The sequence below is a fragment of the Harmonia axyridis genome, chromosome 5 (genome assembly GCF_914767665.1).
Source record: "Harmonia axyridis chromosome 5, icHarAxyr1.1, whole genome shotgun sequence".
NCBI classification, from domain to species: Eukaryota; Metazoa; Arthropoda; class Insecta; order Coleoptera; family Coccinellidae; genus Harmonia; species Harmonia axyridis.
The window spans coordinates 36,292,300-36,318,396 of record NC_059505.1 but is presented as its reverse complement, the minus strand read 5'-3'; the positions used below and the strand labels follow the sequence as shown (position 1 = coordinate 36,318,396).

General features: G+C 35.4%; 1 protein-coding gene across 10 annotated transcripts in view; it reads right to left on the bottom strand.

The window, feature by feature from the left end:
• Window positions 1–26,097, bottom strand: part of LOC123679748 (rho GTPase-activating protein 21-B) — a 259,603-nt gene that overhangs the window by 125,466 nt on the left and 108,040 nt on the right. The gene's annotated exons all lie outside the window — the stretch shown is intronic.

Here is a 26,097-nt window from a genome sequence, read left to right as displayed (position 1 = left end):
TTCTCTGAACCAGGAATTAATACAAAGTTTGTTTGAAACCCCCTCAACATTCCAGAGCACTTCACAGATAGCAAATAGCATCAACAGCCAAGATAAATGGAACAGAAATTACATAGAGATGAATAAATCCGAAATTATGGACGTCGATCTCAAAGAAAAGAGTTTCATACCGTACGATAAGAGTTCCTTTGAGAGCAGCGTCTATAAATTCATGAAATGAGAGGTAATCTGCAATCATATCGAGTTTACGATGACTCTATTCACGCGGCAGGTATTTTAAATAAAAAAATTATTTTTACTGATTGGGCCCTTAACTTATTGGGAGGAATATTAGGCACGCATAAGCAAACGTGAAATACTCGCAATCCCAGGCGAATCATTTTGAGTTGAGTAAGAAAAGTTCGGGACATCCATTCAAACTGAAGGGTGTTTTTTTTTAGAGCTATCGAACTTTAAATTGCAATAAAACAACGATGGATTATTCGATTGACATGAATTTTATTTATCCGCAAGATAATCTTGTGGCATTACATTTCAAATATGATTTTTGGCATATGACCGCCACGGCTGGCTCGGATGTAGTCCAATCTGGGCGTCCAATTTTCGATGACTTTTTCCAACATTTGTGGCCGTATATCGGCAATAACACGGCGAATTTTGTCTTCCAAATGGTCAAGGATTTGTGGCTTATCTGCATAGACCAATGACTTTACATAGCCCCACAGTAAGTAGTCTAGCGGTGTTAAATCACAATATCTTGGAGGCCAATTCACAGGTCCAAAACGTGAAATTAGGCGGTCACCAAACGTGTCTTTCAATAAATCGATTGTGGCACGAGCTGTGTGACAGGTTGCGCCGTCTTGTTGGAACCACAGCTCCTGGACATCATGGTTGTTCAATTCAGGAATGAAAAAGTTAGTAATCATCGCTCTATACCGATCACCGTTGACTGTAACGTTCTGGCCATCATCGTTTTTGAAGAAGTACGGACCAATGATTCCACCAGCCCATAAAGCGCACCAAACAGTCAGTTTTTATGGATGTAACGGTGTTTCGACATACACTTGAGGATTAGCTTCACTCCAAATGCGGCAGTTTTGTTTGTTGACGTAGCCATTCAACCAGAAGTGCGCTTCATCGCTAAACAAAATAAAATGGACGAAGTGCGCGATACGTATTCCGCACAGAACCATTATTTTCGAAATATTCATGATGAATTGAAACAGCTGTTAAATCGGTCGCCATCTTGAACAGTAATGCCAACTTAAAGTTATGTACCTCGAAAAAAACACCCTATACAAAAAAAAAAGGATCTCTCGAGCTTCTCTGATCCGGATATATCAAATATTCAACTAGGCGAAACAGTTATCAAAACGATCGTTCTGTCATCACATCGACACCTAACCCGTCCATGCGTCCAACCTGATAATTACAAAGACTACAATTTTCCAATTGATGTTAATCACAGACAACGTCTGCTTCTCGTATGCCTGAGAACTGACCTGACCTAATCCTAATTGAATGCGCCAACAGTTAGATCATCCCACCGAGAGAGCTCTCTTAGCACAGATCAGGTTCAACCGTAGGTTGCATAAATCTGAATTATATATAATTTAATCAAAGCGAGTCCATTAAATCTTTAATAAATAACGAATACAATGAAAAGGTCTATTATGTTGTTAAAACTTGTGGTATATTATAGGATTAAGAATAGGATCGTGAGATACACAAGGCAACATTGGGAACAAAACTGCAGTTTTCAAGCTTCGGTTCAGACGTATCTTTCTCTTGAGAATGATGATCAATCATGGTTAGTCACGATGACGTACCATTTGGAATTCATTAAGCTGTCCCTATATTATTGTAATTGTATATAGCTTGCAAATTTTATATACTTACATGTAAATGCTGAATGTCTGAGACAATTCATGGCCGGCTAAGTGAATACATTCATCAATCATTGGAATAAATTCTTATTCACGTACTCGAACACCTTTTATGTGATTGATTCTGTCTTAACTTGATGAAAGTTTGTTTTTAATGAAATTGTGATACATACGTTTTAGTAATGACTTTCGTAATTTCATCATTAACTTTCTAATTATACTATTATAAATCTACTACAATGCTACAAATGATTTTCAATTGTTCCAAATATAAAGTGTGTCTTGAGCATGCGTAAATGTGGTATTAACGGGATCTCAATATTTTGCGTGATACAGGTTGACTCAGAGGTCATATTTATAAAATGATAGATAAATGAGAAATCTCCAATCCCTTCGAAGATACAGTCTGTTGAAATTAATTTTTTTTCCATTTCAACATTGGTTCCGCAGTTTTAAAATAAATGGATGTAGCGGTAAGTGGTAGTCGAAATAAATGAATCGTGGATGTCATAAAATAAGCTTAGGTATTTGTAAACATAACGCCATCGAAATATTAGTCGATTTGTAACTGCATCATAAAGTTATAAAGAACATGTCAGCTTACGAGCCAAATTCTCATCATTTGCGGGAGGTTTTAATTTTCTGCTTTTATATGGAGAAATCTGCGGCTGAGGCTCATCGAATGTTCTCAAATACATATGGTTAGGCCGCTATTAGTGAAAGAACGTGGCGAAAGTGGTTTCAACGCTTCAAGAACGGTGATTTTGACGTCGAAGACCAGCATGGTTTTCGAAGATGTAGAATTGGGGGCATCACTTGAACAAGACTCGTGTCAAACGCAATAAGAATTGGCGGGATCATTGGGAGTGACGCAACAAGCCATTTCAAAACGCCTGAAAGTCATGGAAATGATTCAGGAACAAGGAAATTGGGTGCCGTATGAGTTGAAGCCGAGAGATTTTGAACGACGTTTGTTTGCTTGTGAACAGCTGCTTGCAATGCAAAGACGAAAAAAATTTCTGCATGACATTGGGACTGGAGACGAAAAATTGGTTCATCACGATAATCCCAAGCGCAGAAAATCAGGACGATAAACAAAAATCACAAACTCTTGATAGGATACGAGGAAAACCACAGAATTTCTATTATTTTTCTTCTTCTTTCTGACATCAGCCTTCGATGACGTCAGAACATAGAAATCGCGATGAATGAAATTCGCTTCGAGCAAAATAGGGAACGAATAGTCGAGGAAACTCTATTTCTGGGCGGTAAAAGCACATAAACGTTTACTCTATGACATCATTTACGATCGCCTCGAATAATATTTATCCGACAAAAATGGCGGACAATAATATTGTGGTTGGCAGATTGCGAACCAACACAGAAACCGATAATAAATTTAATCGAATCCTGACGTTGATAAAAATTTTACAACAATTATAAAACCGGTCGATAAGTTTGCGTAATCGCTGTTTTGTTATAGGACAGAAATACCTGACGCCTTTCAAGTCGAAAAATTGGAAATTGTTATTAATGTTTCTTGTAGTGACAACGTGTGATTATTGCATGATTATCTTCTCAGCGGGGGACATGAGCGTGGAGTCGAAGATGTGAGCTTTTGAGTGATGGCGAAAATTTAGGAACCGATGGTAACCTTGATGAAAGCACGAATATCATCGTCATTAACAAAGACTCGCTAAATTACTTTGTTATGTTTAATCTGAAAAAGATCATCCTTGGAAATGAACGGAGGTACTCAAACAACACAACGAAAACACAATGGTTAGTTATTTTCTGTTATCTCGCAGAGTATCTCTGCACAGGAACGTCGATTGGTATTTTGGCGCCAATGGTGAATTTCATCAAGCAACCTTATCCCAACAATGTGTCATGAATGTTATTCATGGATCTTAGCATTTGCACTGAGACAAATCCATATTTTCTTATTAAAAAAGCACTTATTTGGAGGTTATTTATTCACAACTATTACAGCAGATTTATATTTGATATATTCATTAATAGTTGAATTATGCATTCAAAAAAGTTTATAAATAGAGAATAAAATATTTGTTTACAAGGTATTTGATAATATTTAATATATTCCGGTGATAAATAATTTATATAAACCTACGTTATCTCCACAAATAATATAAATACAGTGTCAACAAATTTTCAACTGGTAGTTAACGAACATTTGCTATTTATGAATAAACTCTTACAAGAATTAAATAATTTATTCACTCAGAATAAAGGATTTATTTATAATTAACAAACTAACATAATTCTAGCAATACAATCTGTGGAAAAGTTCAAGGACACATCCCTCAAAGAGAAGCGCATCTCCTTGAAGGATCTGTCCTTGAACTTTTCCTTTGGTTTGAATTTCCTTTTTAATCATAAAATCTGTGTTACTATGGGCTTATTGAACGCCGCTTAGCACATCTGTACTGAATTTTGGGTTTAGATCGTTTGTACCTGCTTAGTTTTTAGTGATGTTGGTTAGAGTGAACAGATGCAATCAAGATGACTAGGGTTCAAACCCGGATACCCTCAATATGAATTTTAATAAATTACCTAGTTTGGCAAACGGTTCTTCTCAGACCCTAACAATTGGATAATAGAAACAACCAAAATAATTATCTAAGAAATACGTTAACCATTACTAAATTGAAATATTATTCTCATTCAGCATGGATACATTTCACATATAAATAAGGTTTATTAATTAATACTTAATGATATATTAACCTCAACTATATTTATTTCCTTCAAATGGATATTTCTTCAGCATTATTAATATAAGTAATGCGTAAATAAATGAAGTGTAATAATAAATGATGATTATTGGTGGGATTTCAAATAAATTATTTATTTCCATGAAACTATGATAATATTTGTTTGTCCATATATCATATGAATGATTAATTAACTATGATGCATTTTCGATTATATCGAATAAACATTTTTCTCAGTGTACTCTTCTTTGATTTTAATCTGTTTGTGTACTTAATGTTGTCTCACGAAATCCACAACACATCGATGGCACTTATGACAGTTATAGTTATATGGCATTACAACCAAACGTTTGACAATGATGCTTAAATTCTAATTGGTCGAAGAGGTCACAGACATACCTAACCCACCGCGTCCTATAAATTAACATCCACTTCTTCACATGTCCGATAAAATTAGACGATCGATATCGCACCAGCCCTCTCGCATTCACGCCATCGCGCCCAGCGTGCGGTCACAGAGCCGCGGGACCGACCACAGATCGAGAACCCAGATAATTCGGATCGACGGACCAGCGGAACACAGAGAGAGAGCGAAAAAAATGCGTATAGATAAATAACGAGACGAACAAATTGAACGAGTCTATCCGGCGAATTCCAATCTATCGCGATAGATTTATTAATTACGATACGTGGCGGAGCGAACGATCGATTTAATTTGTTGCATATATTAATATCTCAACGTTGCGATTAGGGATTCCGACAGGCGGTTTGTACGTTTCGCGATTTTATTTGTTTGTTCGGTAGATTAATGCGCCTGGTTACGGGCGTAAACTGGGGCCGCTTTGAGAGCAAACGGTCGATGTTGAGGTGGTTATAAGCTGTCGGCACGGTTTTGTTGGGAATATTTCACTCGACGATCTTGCGAGGTGGATTTGAACTTTGTTTCTTCAAGTACTGGTCGAATAACGTTGTTAAAATTTGTACAAACAAGCCGTTTCCTATACTATGATTGAGTACAGGTGTGAAGTTATCCACGCCGTTTGTCTTTCAATGCTCAGCTCGAACGCATTAATTGCGTTCGATAACGATCGCCTGTGATTGTTTCAGTGAGTCTTGAAAAATCATAATACACTACGCCGAGCTGGTCCCACCAAATACTGAGCATGTCCTTGGAACCGCGAATATTCGGTTTGGCGGTCGATGTGGAAGGCTTTCCGGGATATCACCATTATTTCATGCGCTTAGGATTATCGGAATTGACCCATTTTTCAACTGTAGTCAATTTCAGTCAATGGTGATCGGTATAGCTATAGAGCCATGATTACTAACTTTTTCATTCCTGAATTGAACAACCATGATGTCCAGTAGCTGTGGTTCCAACAAGACGGCGCAACATGTCACACAGCTCGTGCCACAATCGATTTATTGAAAGACACGTTTGGTGACCGCCTAATTTCACGTTTTGGGCCTGTGAATTGGCCTCCAAGATCTTGTGATTTAACACCGCTAGACTACTTTCTGTGGGAGTATGTAAAGTCATTGGTCTATGCGGATAAGCCACAAACCCTTGACCATTTGGAAGACAACATTCGCCGTGTTATTGCCGATATACGGCCACTAATGATGGAAAAAGTCATCGAAAATTGGACGTCCAGATTGGACTACATCCGAGCCAGCCGTGGCGGTCATATACCAGAAATCATATTTAAAATGTAATGCCACAAGATTATCTTGCGGATAAATAATATTCATGTCAATCGAATAATCCATCGTTGTTTTATTGCAATTTAAAGTTCTATAGCTCTAAAAAAACACACTTTATGAAGTGACCAAACCCACCAAATTTAAACAAAATCGGACTGCTGATTTCCAAGTTATGGATCTCCGAAACTAACAGTTTCGCCTATATATCAATCTGTGCAATGTGAAAAAATGAACCTGGATGAAATGAATCTCAATAAGATTCACCTCGAGAATTTATATCAAGGTTCCTCTAATTTACATTTCCTCAAACGTTTAAGCGCAGTAATCACTTTCGCATTACGAAAAATTTATATGTGGCACTTGCTTTGTCTGAAACATTGGGATGGTACTATTAACTAGTATGAAATTCTCCTCGTCGTTCAGTTCAGGAAATAGCTAATGACTTCCTCCATAACTTTAAAAACAATCTCGCTCACTAACGATAATAACCCGCATTCCTGTAAAACAGGCGTCCATTTGAACATCTCTGAATTGAATCCGTATTCATGTAAACTACGTTGTTGTAGGCTCCCAAGCCTATTCAGAAAGTTTTAATTTTGCAATTATCGCATTTGGATCCATAAACCCTGAATCCCATCTCACGAAACGCCAATGGCTTCTTGAGATGCAAATAGTTGTTTGGCATAATAATTAACAATTAACACCAATTTATAAGTGATCTTTACCTTTTATTATTGCGTGAACTTTTATTTCATCATCATGATCCATCATTTACTCCTTCTACTTTTATTTTGTTTTCGTAAAATTGCGTAAAAATTACCATTAATTTTGCAGAGAAAGCGTGTTATCTACTGGACCCAATTTCCTTATTTTTAAATCATGTCCATTTGAAATGGCTTGTTGCGTCACTCCCAATGATCCTGTCAATACTTGTTGCGTTTGACACAAGTCTTGATCAAGTAATCCCTTCAATTCTGCATTTTCGAAAACCTTCTCTCATCCGCAGGTCACCTACGTCAAAATCACCATTCTTGAAGCGTTGAAATCTCTCTCGGCACGTTCCTTCACTAATAGCTAAGAGCAATCGATGAGAATCAACCGTAGATTCATATTATATTAAAGCAAAAAATTAATTAATTACGAGAATTTGGTTCTTAAACTGACATGTTTTATCGAGAATAACATGATTCAGACACAAATTGACTAATATTCCGATGGCGTTATGTTTACAAAAGTCTAAGCTTATTGTATGACATCTACGATCTCTTTATTTCGGCTACTACTACTTACCGCTACAGCCATCTATTGCAAACGGCGGAAGCAAAATTGTACACCTAATAGCAAAAACCGTATATAATTTCAATAATTTAACACGCCAGAATATGAAATCATCTGCTAACTTTAATACATTGGAATATTTCACGAATAAAAAAATATTGATTATTTCTAGGAAATATCACACTTCTGGCAAATACTACGAATGAAATTGAGCTAGATTGGCTTTGAAACAAATTTATTTTCAACGCACGAATTAAGAATTACAGGAATTACAGTGAGACATAAAAGATCTTGTTATTTTTACTGAATGAACCTGGCACATTGACAGCTGCAGCTGATACGTTTTATGTACAATCATATAGGACATAAATCACGATTATTCTTCTTTCTCCATTAAAGAAAGAAAGATGTTTCTGAATTTTTTTCAAAAGTGCAAGTAACACTGTGATTACTCGATAATTACATTCCTCTCATAAGTAATTCAATGTATGAGCGAAATATTAGATATCATTTGAGCCATTTTGTCAATGGTTGATTATCATTGAAGAGAGATCTATCTGTATTATGATGTTCACTGAAGAAACTCTGTTAACTTTATTAACAACACTTTTATTACTAAGTATCATAGTTTCTGCGATTATTATCCTCATCTTCATCCGTGGGATTGCAGAGAAATAGACATTTACGATCCACTAAAGATCAAGAAGCAATTTCATGATCGAACCGCTCCCACTATTTGAGAAACCAATTATGATTCGACTGTTTGAAGTACGACAAGGCTTCGAATCTGAAGACCAACATCCTGCGAGCCACCTGCAATTAGTTACCATCCACTCTCGTTCTAATTATAACGAGATTCCGAATTGAAATCATGTGGGGTATTTATTCCTTATTTTTTTTTCACTACCGATGCTCCGTAGGTACAGGACATTCATGGCATTCCAGATTTATAACCATTTCATGGCATATTAATAGGCGAACGCCTGGTAGGTTGGTGGTTGACGCTGTAGTGGATGCTAGCGAGGACTGAATCTGACGTTTAAGTTCGTTGATAGACAAAGTCCACAACATGGTTCAGAAGAAAGTTCTCTTGAATTGTTGCCTTTTAAATTTCGAAAAGGAAGGGGAAAACACACTACTAGATATACTTTATATCTCTTATAACAGTTGTAGTACTGACAGCTATCTGGCGTCATCTGGTGTCAGGCGCGGATCCAGGGGGGGGGGGTTAACTGGGGAAACGTTCCCCCCCAAATGGCCCAGGCACCTTTTAAATTTTGCCGGCCCTCCTAGAATTTGACATACTAAGACTCAAATAATTACAAGATCAGCAAAAATTTCACCTTCAATACATTTTGTGAGAACCCATATTAATGAACGCCAAAAAAAAATGGCGGAAGTGTCTGGGGTTCAGTATTTTGAGTATTTAAAAGTTCCCCCCCCAAAAGTGGGGCCTGGATCCGCGCCTGTCTGGTGTTCGCCAAGGTTCGAACTTGGGGCCAATTTTATTCTTGATATTGATGAATTCTGAATGGTCTTATCGCCCAACTGCAAGCATATTCGTGATCTACGGTATCGAATCAATTATGGGTTACTATTAAATTTCCCATTAAATTTTCATCGAAAAATAGATGATTTATGTCCATTTCATTCCATAATACCACTAATAGCATATAGTTATTATTCAATAAAAAAATGCATCGAAAAATTAAATTTGCTCAGGATGAAATATAAAATATCATCGGATAGTTTAAACTATCATCTTAAACTGAGAAAAAAATCGGCCGATAGTTGTCGTACAGAGTTCGAAGTTCCCACGGTCATCAGAACACGAAATTTCGTAACCCGAAGCTCGAATAATATCATATCTTCATCTCCATCAAAATAACCGACACGATATCATCTAATACGATTACTATGAATATTAAAGAGGCACCTGGGCGCCTAACCTATTAACTTTCTCCTCCAAATCGAACCGGACGTCCTAGGCGTCGAATAATCGAACAATCGGAAGTAGTTATCGGTTAAGTCTAACCTGTTATGCTCCGTTTACACCGCCAACGAACGATTTATCACTGATAACTTCGCTTGTTTTCGGAATCTCGAAATTTTTGCAACTTTTCGGCTGTAGCGGCTGGTGACAGTATAAGATGGTGAGACATAAGAAAAAAAAAATTATTGCAATATAAATATACCGGGTGGTTCAAAAGTCTGGGAACAGTGAATTTATTTCGCGTACAGGTAGAAAATCGGAATTCTGATACTGTCTTTAGTAATTTCGCCCGAGGAATCGAATAGGCCCATCAGATTTTGGACCAAAAATGTGTGCGATTGAGCCCAACAGAATTTGCAAAAGGGCCTTATACGAGATATGAGTGGGCTGCACACGATGAACCGAATTCAAAGCGAGGAAAAACACAACAGTCAGCTGGCAAGGTTATGGCATCAGTATTCTGGAATGCGCGGAGTTTAATATTCATTGATCACCTCCAAAACGGCCAGACCATCAACAGCGATTATTATACAGCGTTATTGGATCGTTTAAAGGATGAAATTGTAAAAAACGGCCCCATTTGAAGAAAAGAAGGTGAGGTTTCATCAAGACAATGCGCTGTGTCACAAATCAATAAAAACAATGGCAAAATTGCATGAATTGGTCTTTGAATAGCTTCTGCATCCACCGTATTAGCCAGATCTGGCCCCCAGCGACTTTTTCCTGTTCTCAGACCTCAAAAGAATGCTCGCTTGGAAGAAATTGAGCGCCAATGAAGAAGTAATCGCCGAAACTGAGGCCTGTTTTGAAGCGAAAGACAAATCGTACTACAAAAATGGTATCGAAATGTTGAAAGATCGCTATAATCACTGTATCGCCCTCGAAGGCAACTATCATATCTAAGTATATATAAAACCGCTTGCACATATACGTCAAACTATAAACGTAAAATCACAGCCCAAACGGGACCATCTAGAGCAAAAATGACAAGAATAAGACCCCCCTCAAAATCGTCTGGAGATCCCGGGAAAAATCCCAAACCTTCGATTCTCCCCGCGGTTTTCGAGTATACGGGGTGTTTCGGATCATTTTGACATTTCAAGTCCCATATTTCTGTGGTATCTGTGGACAATTTGGCTGTCAGTGTCATGTTAATAATAAATATTCCATTTCGATATATGAAAGTTCTTGAAAAAGTTTGCAGTTTCCAAAATTGTTATTCAATATTTAAATAATGCCGACAGATAAAATGCAAAGTCTTCGGCGAATCGAAAATTCGATAGATATTTGTCAAAATTTGGAAATGAACATTGATATCATCATCGAATGCATTTTCCTCAACTCAGGTTCGTTTGAAGGGTTTGTATTATTTGGATGAATGTTACTTTATTTCAGGAATTTTTCGTTTATTTTCCACAAACTATAAAACTACATTCCCTTTCGTGAGAATTTGAATTTATTGCGACAGAAGATGGAACTACCAAAGAGAACAGAAGCTTCATTCATCAATTCAGTCTTGGATTGGAGTAAAAGTTATGCTACTATGAAACAGTATTAAACAGATAGAAAAACTCCTTATAGATAATTCACAATTGGCTTTATTACTGGAAAAAAAGAGCCAAGTTAGTCAGATAATAGTCGAAAGTTTCCATGTGTTTTTTGAATATCTAAAATATACACTTTTACGACAGAGGAGTGCAAAAATATAAGTGACCACTCCGTTTTTGAAGAATTTGAGTGCAGTGCTGTTGAATTTATAATGAATAAGTCAAATCTTTCATACTAATAATTTCAACTATATATACCCTGTTATATTATTTTCCGCTCAACTGAAACATGTATTAATAAACCTTAGAAATTAGAGACTCTCAAACTTATAACCTGATTTCTCAAAAAGGTTTTACCAAGATAAGATATTATAGGTAATTGCTTATGAGGTAACATAGGCCATGGGTATTTGAAAGGCAAGTCTATTCATTATGTCTCTTTTTAGTTGGTTTATTATAGCTATACTGAATATTTCTAAAAATAACATTCACTTTAGATGTGAATTAATTAAATTTGGACTTATGCATCATATCATATATGACTATGAAATTGAGAAAGACATATTCTTCTAAATTCCATTATTAAGTCTTTTGAATAGTACTTTGAAGATATTGATTTCAATAACGTATGGAATATATCAGTTAAAATACTAGTCAAAATGTAACGACAGAAATAAATTTTGAAGGATCATTCAGTATATGAAGAATTTTAACATGGCAGTCACTTTCGAAATTGGTATCAATTTTGCAGCAATTCAATGAAGGTATAAAATACTTTAAAAAGCAACTATTTATTGAAAATTTCCATGTCATGAATGATCAAATTTGTATACAAATGTAGATACCTACCTATTTGTTCACTAAAGTTTCCAATCTTTTAATCGTTATAGGAATAGGTGCTATATGGCCATTTCAAAAATGCTATCCTACTGATTTATTCATTGCTTTTCATTTTGGTAAAAATTAAATTTTTCATTGATTCAGATCCAAAGTTAACATTTGAAAAAATCAAGTCAAACCCACTAATATGGGTCAATAGTATTGGTCGATACAATTTTAGTACCGATTTCAAATACTCAGTTCCTTTTGACTGAAGTAAAAATTGAACAATGATCTTTGTATCTTGAAATGAGTTTTGCATTTTTCCAGTGTTCAACAATGAGATAATTATTAAATTGACTCAAGAAATTAACAGAGTATGCTATATCAGGACTAGTTAATACTGCTAAAGATGTTAATAAACCTATTAATTTCTTATATGGTTCATCATTACAACTCTCTTTTGTTGAATCAAAATTCAATTTAGTTTTCACATGTTCACAATCAGACATGTTGAATTATTGCAATACATATTTGAAGAATATAATCGATAGCTTTACTACCTTTTCCATAATTTCTAGTAATATTCATCCCTAATCATTTTTTAGCTTCCCCTAATTTCTTAATCATAAAATTTTCTATCAGAAAATTAATTCAGAATTAACATTAGTTGAAACAAAAAGTCATCCACGTACAATGCAACAATAGTAAGCCAATTATTTTTTGATTTATGTAAATACTATGATCAATTGTTGATCTTTTGAAACTTATATCTATCAAAATTTTATTTACTATATAGGACATAAATTGCCCTGTTTAATTCACTTCTGAGTAAAACCCAGAGCCACAAGTCTCGTTGTATAACATAGCATCAATACAATCTTCAGATACTAAAAAACTCCTCAGTTCGTCAGGAATTTCCAATAGGTCCTTCAAATTGTTGCAATTATATTGTATTTCTTCCCAAAATATGGAATAGAAGAATAATTTGCTGCTCAACTGAAAAATGTATTGATAAACCTTGGAAATGAGGGACTTCTTATAACCTGATTTCTCAGATATGGGTATCCGAAAGGTAGATCTATTATTCATTCTGCCTCTTTTCAGTTTGTTTATTACAGCTATACTGAATATTCCTAAAACAAAAATCTCACTGTAGGTCTTTTCATAGATCTTATCGAACGATTATGTAAATTCAATATTTGTCAAAACTGAAAATAAACATTGAATGCAATTTCTTTATTTCAGGTAATATGTCTATTAATGAGTCAATTGAATAAATGTAACTTCATTTTAGGGCTCACAAGTAAATATCCAATGGAATGATAGCCCTTAAAATATATCTATTATTCATTTTGAATTGACTTACAAGAATATCAATATTTTCATCGGCAAGACATAAAACGACAAATTTTCTTTCAAAGTTGAAATTCAGAGAAAAATATGCTAATAATTGTCTATTGTAACTATTAAATGAACAAAAAAAGGACCATAAAAAGGATTACAACTTAACTAACAAACATAAACTTTTTTTGTCAATTTTTCCCACCCAATCATCAATTAAATGTGGACTTATGCATCATACATGTCTCTATAAAGAAGAAATGTGCTAATTTAAAATCTTAATGTTGGGATTATATTATTATTCAATATTCTCTAAAAATTTTTTACAAACTTATAAGCACGAATACCTTTCTTGAAAGACTGACGCTCACATTTTGATTATTCATTTCTCCCAAATTCTTCAAAGAAAGGAATTGCCATTTCTGGAAAAATGAGATCTGAGGATTTGGTTGATATCGGTTATTTTTTATTCATTATTAAAGAATACAATATACGATTTATATTTCAACAAATTTTTAAGACATGCGTATGACTGACATTATGATCATAGAGAAATCTTTGTTTATGGATAACCATAAACAAAGATTTCTCTATGATCATGACTGCGTTCGGCAAATCCACACTAGGGATGGGCAAAGGTCAGAAAACTATCGATATCTATACAGGGTCTTTCACGAGGAACCTCACCCATATTTATACGGGAAACTACTGAACGTATTTTCATGAAATTCAGCAGTTATTAGTATTTCACGATGCTGATGAAATCTAAAATATTTTCAAGGCATGAGCACCTCCGGTTTTTCCGGAAATGACGTCAACTTCCGATTTTCAAATTAGAACACCATTTTTTTATTGCAGAAATAGATTCCTTAGAAAATTTCAAGTTATTTTGATGTAACATTTTTCAGTTTTGGTTGGAAAATTCTCTCTGAGCGGGAAAATTAAAAAAAAAAATCGAAAATAGAGCTCCGCTGAAACAAGAATAACTTCGAGGTTTTTGGATGGAAAATTTTCATTTTTGGGATTTTTCAGGATGTAAGATTGATGTATCCACTTTAAAAATCGAAATCGCGATTCATGATACAGGGGATGAAAAAATCGCTTTCAAAGTTAGGGATGACAAAATCGTGAAAAATCAATTTTTTCAAATTAGAACCCCATTTTTTTATGGCCGATATTGAATCTACGTTAAAAAATAATGTGAGTGTATACATCACACCCTTGCCCTAAAATGGATATTTTCTGAGTTATTCACAAAAAACTGTTTTTCGTCTTGAATTTTCAGCTATTTCTTTTCCCTTCACGCCAAAAAGTTGAAATTTTCAGGAACTGTTATCTGAACCATGCTGTAGATTTTTCACCCCTTCTTGAAACCGACTTCAAGTTACTATTAGGAGAACCAGGGCAAACTCTCGCAGTTATAACTAGAGAATTTCTCAAGTTTGTCATGGTTCTGTTAATGGTATCTCTCGTTGGTCTGGGTCGGTCAGGAAACCTCTCAATGAACAGTCGAATCGTTCTATCTACAACTTTATTACATTCTCCATGAAGTAGAATGAGATTTAAATAATCTTCATTGGTAACATTAGGCATAGTGATTGATTTTATAACTTAATACGAATTATCACCAAATTAATAGTAAACACAAAATGCTACTGAATAGAGAGAAATTTGGCAGATGTAATTAATGATACTATTATTAAAAAAAAAGAATGTAAAACATGGTAAGTTTTTGCATATGGTTCATAAGGAATTATTTATTTATCACTGGAGAGAAAACCGATGGCCGATTAGTTGAAATAAAGAGGTTTCCGATACAAATTCGAATCAAAATTCGCCATCTATTTAGGAACAACCTGTAACTTTTTTCTCTTGCATATTAGGGTAGTAAAATCTAAAACATGGTTTAAGTAACAGTTCCTGAAAATTTCATCTTTTTGGCGTGAAGGGAAAAGAAATAGCTGAAAATTCAAGACGAAAAACAGTTTTTTGTGAATAACTCAGAAAATATCCACTTTAGGGCAAAGGTGTGATGCATACACTCACATTATTTTTTAACGTAGATTCAATATCTGCCATAAAAAAATGGGGTTCTACTTTGGAAAAATTGATTTTTCACGATTTTGTCATCCCTAACTTTGAAAGCGATTTTTTCACCCCCTGTATCATGAATCGCGATTTCGATTTTTAAAGTGGATACATCAATCTTACATCTTGAAAAATCCCAAATATGAAAATTTTCCATCCAAAAACCTCGAAGTTATTCTTGTTTCAGCGGAGCTCTATTTTCGATATTTTTTTCGAATTTTCTCGCTCAGAGAGAATTTTCCAACCAAAACTGAAAAATGTTACACCAAAATAACTTGAAATTTTCTAAGGAATCTATTTCTGCAATAAAAAAATGGTGTTCTAATTTGAAAAACGGAAGTTGACGTCATTTCCGGAAAAACCGGAGGTGTTCATGCCTTGAAAATATTTTAGATTTTATCAGCATCGTGAAATACTTATAAGTGCTGAATTTCATGAAAATACGTTCAGTAGTTTCCCGTATAAATATGGGTGAGGTTCCTCGTGAAAGACCCTGTATATTGTATCGATAATTTCTGACACTATCGAAATGTATCGAAATATGTAAGAGTAAAATATCGATATATATCGCTGTGATATTTTGGTGTGAGAAAATTCTGTTGATTTGAATAAAGTTTTTCTATCATAGAGGATAATAATAAGATTCAGATGACAAGATTCAGTGGAAAACGACATATTTAGTAGTTTGCTTCCATTTTTATGGAGTATTTTGTCCTCCTGAACATTTATAGGGACATTGATGTTGACGAGGACGCCGTGATTACAAGGTTTTCAAAGGGTTCAAAGTTTTAAAGACCAAATTAGATTTTGTGATGTAGTTGCCAATTGTCTTTTTTTTTTCTTATTAAACAATGTAATTTTTTTTTAATTTCTACCTGAATGGTTAAAACCCTGATAAGTAAATAATGGTATTATAATACAACAAATACATAAGGGTACAACTTTTTTTGCGAAATTCGAGGCTTTATTGTAAAAAACTGGTTATACATTTATAATTCAAAGTATTGCCCATCGCTGGTCACTACTTTCTCCCATCTTTCGGACAGCGTACGAATTGAAAAAACTGGTCATCTTTTGAAGCGATCCACGAATCGATTCAAGTTTTTACTTCTTCATAAGATCGGAAGTGTTGGTCAGCCAGGCCGTGTGCTATTAATTGAAACAAGTGATAGTCCGTGGGAGCAACGTCTGGAGAATACGTCGGGTAGGGTTGTGGGGTAGGAATTCCCATTTTAACGTTTCCAAGTATATCTTGACTACTTTCGCAACATGGGGTCGAGCATTGTCATGCAGTAAAATCAATTCATCTTCTCTCTCGTTGTATTGCGACGGTTTGTTTTTCAATGCTCGGTACAAACGCATTAATTGCGTTCGATAACGATCGCCTGTGATTCTTTCAGTCATAATACACTACGCCGAGCTGGTCCCACCAAATACTGAGCATGACCTTAGAACCGTGAATATTCGGTTTGGCCGTCGATGTGGAAGCATTGTCAGGATATCCTCATGATTTTATGCGCTTGGGATTATCGTAATGAACCCATTTTTCGTCTCCAGTCCCAATCCGATGCAGAAACCCCTTCCGTCTTTTTCTTGCAAGCAGCTGTTCACAAGTAAATAAACGTCGTTCAAACACCTCGCGGCTTCAACTCGTACCGCACCCAATTTCCTTGTTTCTGAGTCATTCCTATGACTTTCAGGCGTTTTGAAATGGCTTTTAGTGTCACTCCTATTGATCCTACAATTATTGTTGCGTTTGACATGAGTCTTGATCAATTATTGCCTCCAATTCTGCATCTTCAAAAAACTTCTCTCTTCCACCGCGATGCTGGTCTTCGACATCAAAATCACCATTCTTGAAGCGTTGAAACCACTCATCTATATCTTTATTTATTTAATCAAACGGAACAAGCCATTTTACAGATGTACCAGAAAATAACTAAACCTAGACATAAACAATATCGTTGGTACGTTCTTCCACCAATATCGTTCTCACTATAGGTATTTGAAAGCATTCGATGAACCTCAGCCGCGGATTTTTTCATATTTTAATGGAAAATTGAAACCTCCTGCAAATGACGAGAATTTGGCTCGTAAGCTAACATGGTTAATCGTGAATAACTTTATGATGCAGACACAAATCGACTAACATGTCAATGGCGTTATGTTCACAAATACCTAAACTTATTGTATGACATCTACGATATATTTATTTCTACTACCACTTACCGTTACAGCCATCTATTGCAAAACGGTGGACGCAAAGTTGTACGCCTTATATAAATATTCATATGAATATCTAAATATAAATATTTTTGAGAGGTAAGGCTTGATATCGGTATAATCTGGGATTTGGTCCCATAGAAATACTCGAAGCACATAACGGCGAACCCCCTCAAAATTTAAGGCTAGGACCGCCCTTGATTTGTCGTCATGGAAAGTTATTTGCATCAAATATTTTCATGTGAGCAAGGGCGAAACGGTATGTTCTAGGAAAGAAGTCATATAGAATTCTACCCTAGAATCAGCATAGGATACCGAGTGAATCGTCTAAAATCAGCTAACGATACAAGGTTTCCGAAAAAAATCTTTTATTTTCTAGAGGGATACCCAGTGAAGGATCTACCGGCATAGTGACGGGGTCCAAGGGGCGGAGCCCCTTCGGCGAGCAGAGCGAGTGTTGAATAATAAAATCGAATTTTGCCGAAAAAAATGTGTTTCACTATGGTGGGCCGGGTACTTTTCAATTGGCTTGTTAAAATATTAGAATAATTCAATTAATAGGCCGTCACAACTTTTCGGACTAACGTCGTAGCCTGCGTTCGACTACCGTTATTACTCCACAATCGATTTCTTGTTGTTCTTCTTCTTCCGATGATTCATACCCGAATCTGGGTTATGTCGATTGTTCCACGAAACAGCACCGATACTATCAACAATATCGAATTAAAACGGAATCAGGAACCTGACGAAAAAAAAACCATCGGATCGATCTCGTGTATGTTTAATGGCCATCGGATCGACATGTCCGCGTTTTTTTGTTGCCGGCAACTTCGATTGTTTCAATCCTCGCCTAATTCTTGTCCCACATTCGGTACCCTATTGCTATTTGTTTCAAGGTCGCGTCGGATAATGGATCCAGCATGAAATCTCGAACTTTCTATTCGGAACAATAATTATTGCGCTCTTTGGTATCGTACGGTTCGGGCCCCATTTATTTATAAACGTTTTTACGGCGCTTTTATCGTCCGCTAGACATATGAATCGCGTTTTTCGTGTATAACGATCCATTTAGTAGTTTCGCGGTTGAGTGGTGGCGTTCGCAGTCGAAAATGAAGGCATCGTTAGAGATGGAGTACGTTGTAAAATTCGCGGAATATCGGGCTAGAGTATGTACAGGGTGGGCAAATAAGCGAGGTAAGCGGCTATATCTCAGGATCCACTCATCGTAGAGACTTGCGGTGAAAATTTTTACCACTAAAGTGTACAATAAAACACACTGGAAATTGTTTTGAAGTTCATACCTCTACCGCTAGGGGGCGTAATAGCTACCGTCGAGTAGAAAAATGAATTTTGTCGAAAATGTTTCATATGAAGTTGAAGAAAAAATATCATCACTGTTATCCTTGAAAAATTCTCTATCTTTCTGAATTGTCACTTTCGATTTTACGACATCAAATAAGGGTAGGCGGAGGGGAGAAATCTGACTGATTGAAACGCCTGTAACTGGCTCGACATTTCAGAGCAAATTAGATCTCGTCTGGAAGATAATAACTTGTTGATTTGGGACAAAATATACTCATGATAAATTTGTTTTTGATGTTTTCTATAGGGGGCGCTAAGTCAGAAGTTCATTGTTTTGGTCATTTAACTCCGAAATTTCAAATGTAATGATAGGATTTTCTTAACAGAAACAGAAATTCCATCAAATTTGCATATAAAAACCTGCAGGTCGCAAAGCGATAGCTTCAGGCGTTCTGAAGTTCGCTTATTTGCCCACCCTGTACAGTGTAACTATGTTTTATCACTTTTAAATCAAGGGAGATAGACAAGATCTGATACCCCATTCTCGTTCTCTTTTTCTGAGAAACTAACAAGAGTACTACTCAGTTTTGGTCACCTTCTTCAGTTTTCGAGTTACAAGCGAAAATTGAAAAAATGGCGATATCGAAAAAAATTTATATCTCCGCTAATACTGATGATAGAACTCTGAAATTAAAAGATTTACAGGTAATTTTTTTAAGTAGAATCTAGTGGATTGCAGGTCCATTTAGCAGGATTTTTGATTACGAAGCTGTGAAACAGAGTTTAGTTATTTTTTTTTAATGGGAACACTAGGTCCCTGTACCATTTATTGGAACCATTAAATTTGACTGATTTCACAAGTTTACTACATCGTATGATTTGTATCAATATAAACAATAGAAAATGTTCAAAACCTTTTTCCCATAATAGTCTCAATATTTGTATGATTTCAACTGTTGATGAACACAGAGAAATTTAGCATCATATAATTACCAGAGGCTACTGAGTAATAAACATAGATAGAGGGAATATACGCAATTTTAACATGTCCCCAACATGGTTAGATAACGTGGTCGGATTGTCATATATATTGAAATCGACAATTTTATCATCATCATCATCATCAATGTATATTATATTGAATGAAATATATTTATTTGAGTGATTCTCAATTAAATATGCAAATTTGAATACTTTGAAAACCAATATTTTCCCTAAGAATAAGCAGAATATTTATTATTTTCTGTATATATCTGCTGAAATCCAAGGTTTGACAACTTTTACTCTCCTAGTGTCATCGGTTGTTTCACGTCGTTTAGCGCGGTTGAAGTTTTTTTTCTGAATTTCTGATATATTAATGTATTTTTTTCAATATATTTTGAGTTAATATGAAACGTTGATTCACTATGAAACATAAGATGTGCGTTCTTTGTGGAGAAACTCGCGAATTGAGTGAAATATCGTATCACTGTTATGTTTTCATTTCCGCGCGCTTCCTGTCAAATTAGATAGTTCATATTGGGGACAAAATTTGCTTACTGAAAATGACATATGTTCCCTCTATCTATGTTTATGACTCTGAGGAATATTACTACATTTTTCTTTAAATTTTGTGTCAATATTCACCAACTGATGACAAAGATCAATTTTGATCAGATTGGCAATGGTTGAATTGCTAAAAGTAAAAATTTCATTTTACTTGACTTCCAACCAAAATCCAATAGAACAATACAAAAATCAAAATTATCGGACGCAAAACTCGCGTAATTCCAGCAAAACATAGGAGCTGATCTAAAGCAAGAAAGAAAAAAAACGTATCGTATTCACGGTCTGTAATTCCTGTCAGGTCATTAGACAACGCGAAATAGGTCTAGAGGGCCTGGGGCACCTTGTAATTTCTGCTCATAGAAACGGCCTTTGTGTTAATGTTTCCGGTGCGCAATACGATAAAAAAAAACATGGCCGTTTGCACGCTAGCGTCACCGTGGTTTTTCCCCGATCGTTGCGTGCGATACACTCGGTATTTTCGATCGATACGCGTCTAAACGGGGTTCCGTAGACCCACGGACACCACGATAATTTGTCGTTCTCAAGTTTCGTATACGAAATAATTTCGGTGATTATGACTGAATAAAGGCGTATATTTTTTTTAGTTGGGGGCGAACTGTTGCTTTTCGAAGTGGGGTGGGAATTTATGTAGGTGTTGCGTGCAAGGGACGTGGTGGTTTACCAAGGGGCCCCGTGCATTATTGATGTTTATTTCGGAGGTCATTCTTAATGGGATATGTGTCCCTTTGAATATCGAAGTGTTTGGGAATTGATGATTACTAACGGGTGTTTTTTATCGAGGTATATAACTTTAAGTTGGCATTACTGTTCGAGATGGCAACCTATTTAACAGCTGTTAAGTGATTTATTCTCAGTTTGGTTTGGCAATTCATCATGAATAGGCTCACGCCTGAACAACGCTTGCAAATAGTGCAATTTTATGTCGAAAATAATTGACCAACAAGATCTTGTGATTTAACACCGCTAGACTACTTTCTATGGGGCTATGTAAAGTCATTGGTCTATGCGGATAAGCCACAAACCTTTGACCGTTTGGAAGACAATATTCGCCGCGTATTGCCGATATACGGCTACAAATGTTGGAAAGTCATCGAAAATTGGACGTCCAGATTGGACTACATCCGAGCCAGCCGTGGCGGTCATATGCCAGAAATCATATTTAAAATGTAATGCCACAAGATTATCTTGCGGATAAATAAAATTCATGTCAAGCGAATAATCCCTCGTTGTTTTATTGCAATTTGAAGTTCTACAGCTCTATAAAAAACATCCTTTATATGAGAAGATAAATCATATACTAACTATATCACTAACAGATTTATTCATTCATTATTTTGATGGGAATTGAAAAATAACCCTCGAAAGTTAAAAAGGAGAAAATATTAATTGGTTTCTTTCATTATTAAGTAAACGTTAAATGAAAAATATCGAGGTACTAACGATTTTAGCGTTACAAGACCAATTTCGCCTCAAAATTTAAAACTCACAGTTGATAAGTCAACGGACCAAGTGCACAATGAAGAATTTCCCAACACCATTCTTCTAAAACGGCGAAAATCTCGGTCACCTCGCTTTCCACGCGACGTCAACAGAAAAAGCGGCCTTATTTGTACCTGATAGCGTCTAATTCGACTTTTATCGTCTGCTCCTGTCATCGATTAAGGCCGTCCTTGATCGATACATCGCGATGTTGCGAGCGCCCCGCTACAAGCGAGATCGTAGTAGGTATAGAAAGCGCATATTTGCGCGACGTTAAACCGATCGGAAAATTCGATATATTTATCTCGCATCGCATCTTCGATCGTCGATAAGATTAATTGATTCGAATCGAATGTCGATCGATGGAATAATTGACGTATCGGCGATTTTAACGGCCTTCGGAATCGGTTCTCTCTATTTGGTTTCAGGATGTCAAGAATGGAAATTCAGGAGATGTTAATCTTGGACACGAGCAAGGGCGGATTTACGGGGGGGTAATGGGGGTAATTACCCCCCCTCCCATGAATATCGAAACCCTGAAAAAAAGTTACGGAACTTGGTGCACATAAAATATATATCATGCAATAATTTCAAATTACTAATTTCCCAAATATTACAATCAATGACAACTTCCTAAATGCGTTATAAGCAAAAACCTTTCAGCACAAATTAAACTGAAAAAACGGAAAGCCTATAGCTATTGTAGTTTTCGAAATATCGCTCGATCAGCCAGAAAACGGACCAAGTGAATACGTAATCTGTATTTTGTTGCAAAAATGCTACTATTAGGACGTTCTGGTTTCACCGACGACCTCTCGGATCGCTCTGAATCGTTTGTTTTTGTTTATTACATCCAGATGAAGGAGAATAAATAAATATTCGTCGGACTCTTTGAGGGCTGGATATTTCAGTGTCACAGATGGATAATTGCACACACTTGCCGAATCTTATCGTATAATCCTTATAAATGTTCGGCATCAGCAAGTTGTAGAGAACCTTTTTTTTTTTTTTCAGTTTCTTCTCGTACCTCGTACATTAATTAAGCCTATTTAGATTCGAACGCGCATACGAATAAAATCAGTTACTACACCCCCCCCCCCCCCCCCATGAAAAAGAGCTATATCCGCCCTTGGACACGAGGATGTATAGGATGTCCAAAATTCAATACTCACTGAAGGCATCTTGAGAACTATAAAATTTACACCCAGTTGCAGGAATGTTCATTAAAATTTAATGAAGTCATTGAATTTTAATGAAATTTACCTCAAATACAAGGAGCCTATTGAATTTTTTCTATATCTATATATGAAACGATCATTAATTTCTAACTTTTGCTCTCCTAGTGTTATCGGTTATTTTCCATCGTTTGGGGCACTTGAAGTTTGTTTTCCGAATTCCTGATATATTTAGGTATTTATTTTAATATATTTTGAGTAAATATGCAATGTTGTTTCACTATGTGACAGCAGAAGTGCGTTCTCTGTGGAGAAACTCGTGAAATATCGTATCACTGATATGTTTTCATTTCCGCGCGCTTCATGCCAAATTTAATTGTTGGGGACAAGATTTGCTAGCTGAAAATGACATATGCTCCTTCTATTTATGTTTATTACTCTGAGGTATCATATAACCAATAAAAATGACCAAGATATAGCGAAATATTTGAAACAGTCATTTTTCAGAAACGCCCTGTAACATAAGAACAAATCAAGTTATCTATATGATCTGCAGGACGACATTTTGAATTCGAAGTAAACATTTCATCATCCTTCTAACGATGGTAGACTCCAGAACAATTCTTGAATACAAAAGCTTCATTTATCTTTATAATCAAAGGACATGCAAACATCAATCGTGAAAATAAAAAATTGCTTTAAAACGAACATCAAGTAGATTATCATTATCACAATTGAAGAACTTAACTCTGTTTCACAATGCAATATTGATCACCTTCAGGTTCCGATCTCATTAGTTAAAAAGTTTTCAAAATTTGATTTCAAATCCAATCGTAATGATAATGACTTCTCTTTCGAATTAGATTAACGAAATTTTATTGACGAAACATCAAGTGAATGAATTCGAAATGTAAGTTTAATGACGTACAAAATCGATTATCGCTCTTTAATTTGCTTAATTTGCATCAGAATTATTCATTCATCGATTGAAAAAATCGTCAATTCAGAATGCAGAAGCAGATAGAAAAAAAATCACTCAACAAAACGCATACAATATTATCCCAAGTTGATAACCTTAGATATCCAATATCCCCTGAATACATCACATGTAAAGTGCACTGTACCAAATTTCACGATTGGGTGATTCTCACATGATAATAAAACAGATGAATAAAGAGTCTCATATTCAACCCATTGCTTTCGAATGAGGTTCAAATAACTTCAGGGGTTTAGAACTATATCCCCCAACATACTTTTTTAAGCCATTCTTTATTTCTTTCAGGTACGCAATAAAAGCACAAAAGATGTAAGCGCATCTGCTCCACCACAAGGCTGCTGATGCTCACAGATAAATCCTCAATTGAACTTTCAAGTTGTATTATGCAAGCAAATATTGTTGACACTGAGATTAATCATAACTATATCGCATATCTCCCAAATTTTCCTACAGAATATTAGACAATTCAATCATTAACATATAATATGAATGTTACGTAATTGTCAATAAGTATTTTGTGGTTTGAATAATTTGAATTGGATTTTCAGGATTTTTTCATTTAAATGAGTATCGATAATATCATGAGTACCTAAATAGTTCAATAACATAACTAATTCTCTCGATCATGAATGACAACAATCTAAAAACAATATGAAAGGTTTTTGGAATTTAAAAATCTTAATAACATAAAGATGATTCAAGGACATTTCTTGTTTTGACATTTGAGTCCTAATTTACGACATCCATAAAAATGAAGTAAAACTAGATAAAATTTTACGGTAACCTGATATATTACCGTAAAATTCAGATTCCAATGATTTACATAAGCATCCATCCAAATTGACATTATTGAAATAAATTATCTCATCATTTCTTTTAAGACTAGGAATGTTCCACCTAGTCCATGGAAATTTTGAAGAGGGGGGAATAGAACTCAAGTGTTATTCAGTTTATTTGTAGATACTCAGGAAATTTTGCAGGTTATAAACCAAGCAAGTATGGAAATTTTGAGATAAGAGTTATCAAACAAGAGATAAAAATGCTACCTTATAAACTTTATAACGAAGTTGTGTGAATTCGATTGTCGAGACGATTTTTGTTGCTATGTAGCCACAAATGTTATTATCTATAATAGACGATGATTTCGATCGATAACTGTCATTTCTTCGTCCATTTACCGCGCTTATTGCCAATTTTCAAATAGCTGAAAATGTTACATGATTTTTTCGCAGGAACTAGATTTGTGGGACAAATAATCCAAGCATTTTCTACCACATTTGCGAATTTTTGGCCAAAAACTCACAAATCGTATGTAATGACCACCGTATCTACCTGACATATCTCGTGCTCACTTTTTCCTCTTTTCAAAACCAAAATCCCCATTTATAGACAACCGTTTCGAGTTTTGATAAAATCCCCGATTTGGTGTGGAAGCTTTTGAGCGCTCGTCATTCATGAAACTATTTAAGACCACAGAACTGTCATATACGAGATACGATTCATCATGATGTTATTGTTATCGGTTATTTTATCTTTATCTAGGTGAAGAGTTCTGACAGAACGATCATCCTGAAATTTGACGTAAGAACACTGCAAATTTCACAAAATGGTTTACGAGATATCATTCTGCTCGAAAAATATTTCAAACCTAAAGATTATTAGAAAAAAAGCAAATTGTGAAATTGGATGAAGTATTCAATAAGGTACAAGCATCTAGGCCGATCGAGTAATTTTGTTGTGATGATGATAATATGATATTCAAAGAGCAATATTGTAAAATCCATAACTCCTACACTTATTGAGCTAGAGCCTTGCAGTAAGGAAATATTTCAACCAGGGTAACGATAGCATTACAGGTTTGAAATTTTATGGTTGTGCGTTGTCACTTCAAGTAAATATGAATTTTGCAAAATTTGAGTTCTCGATTTTTTGTCTCAAAAATTCATGGGTTGTAATCA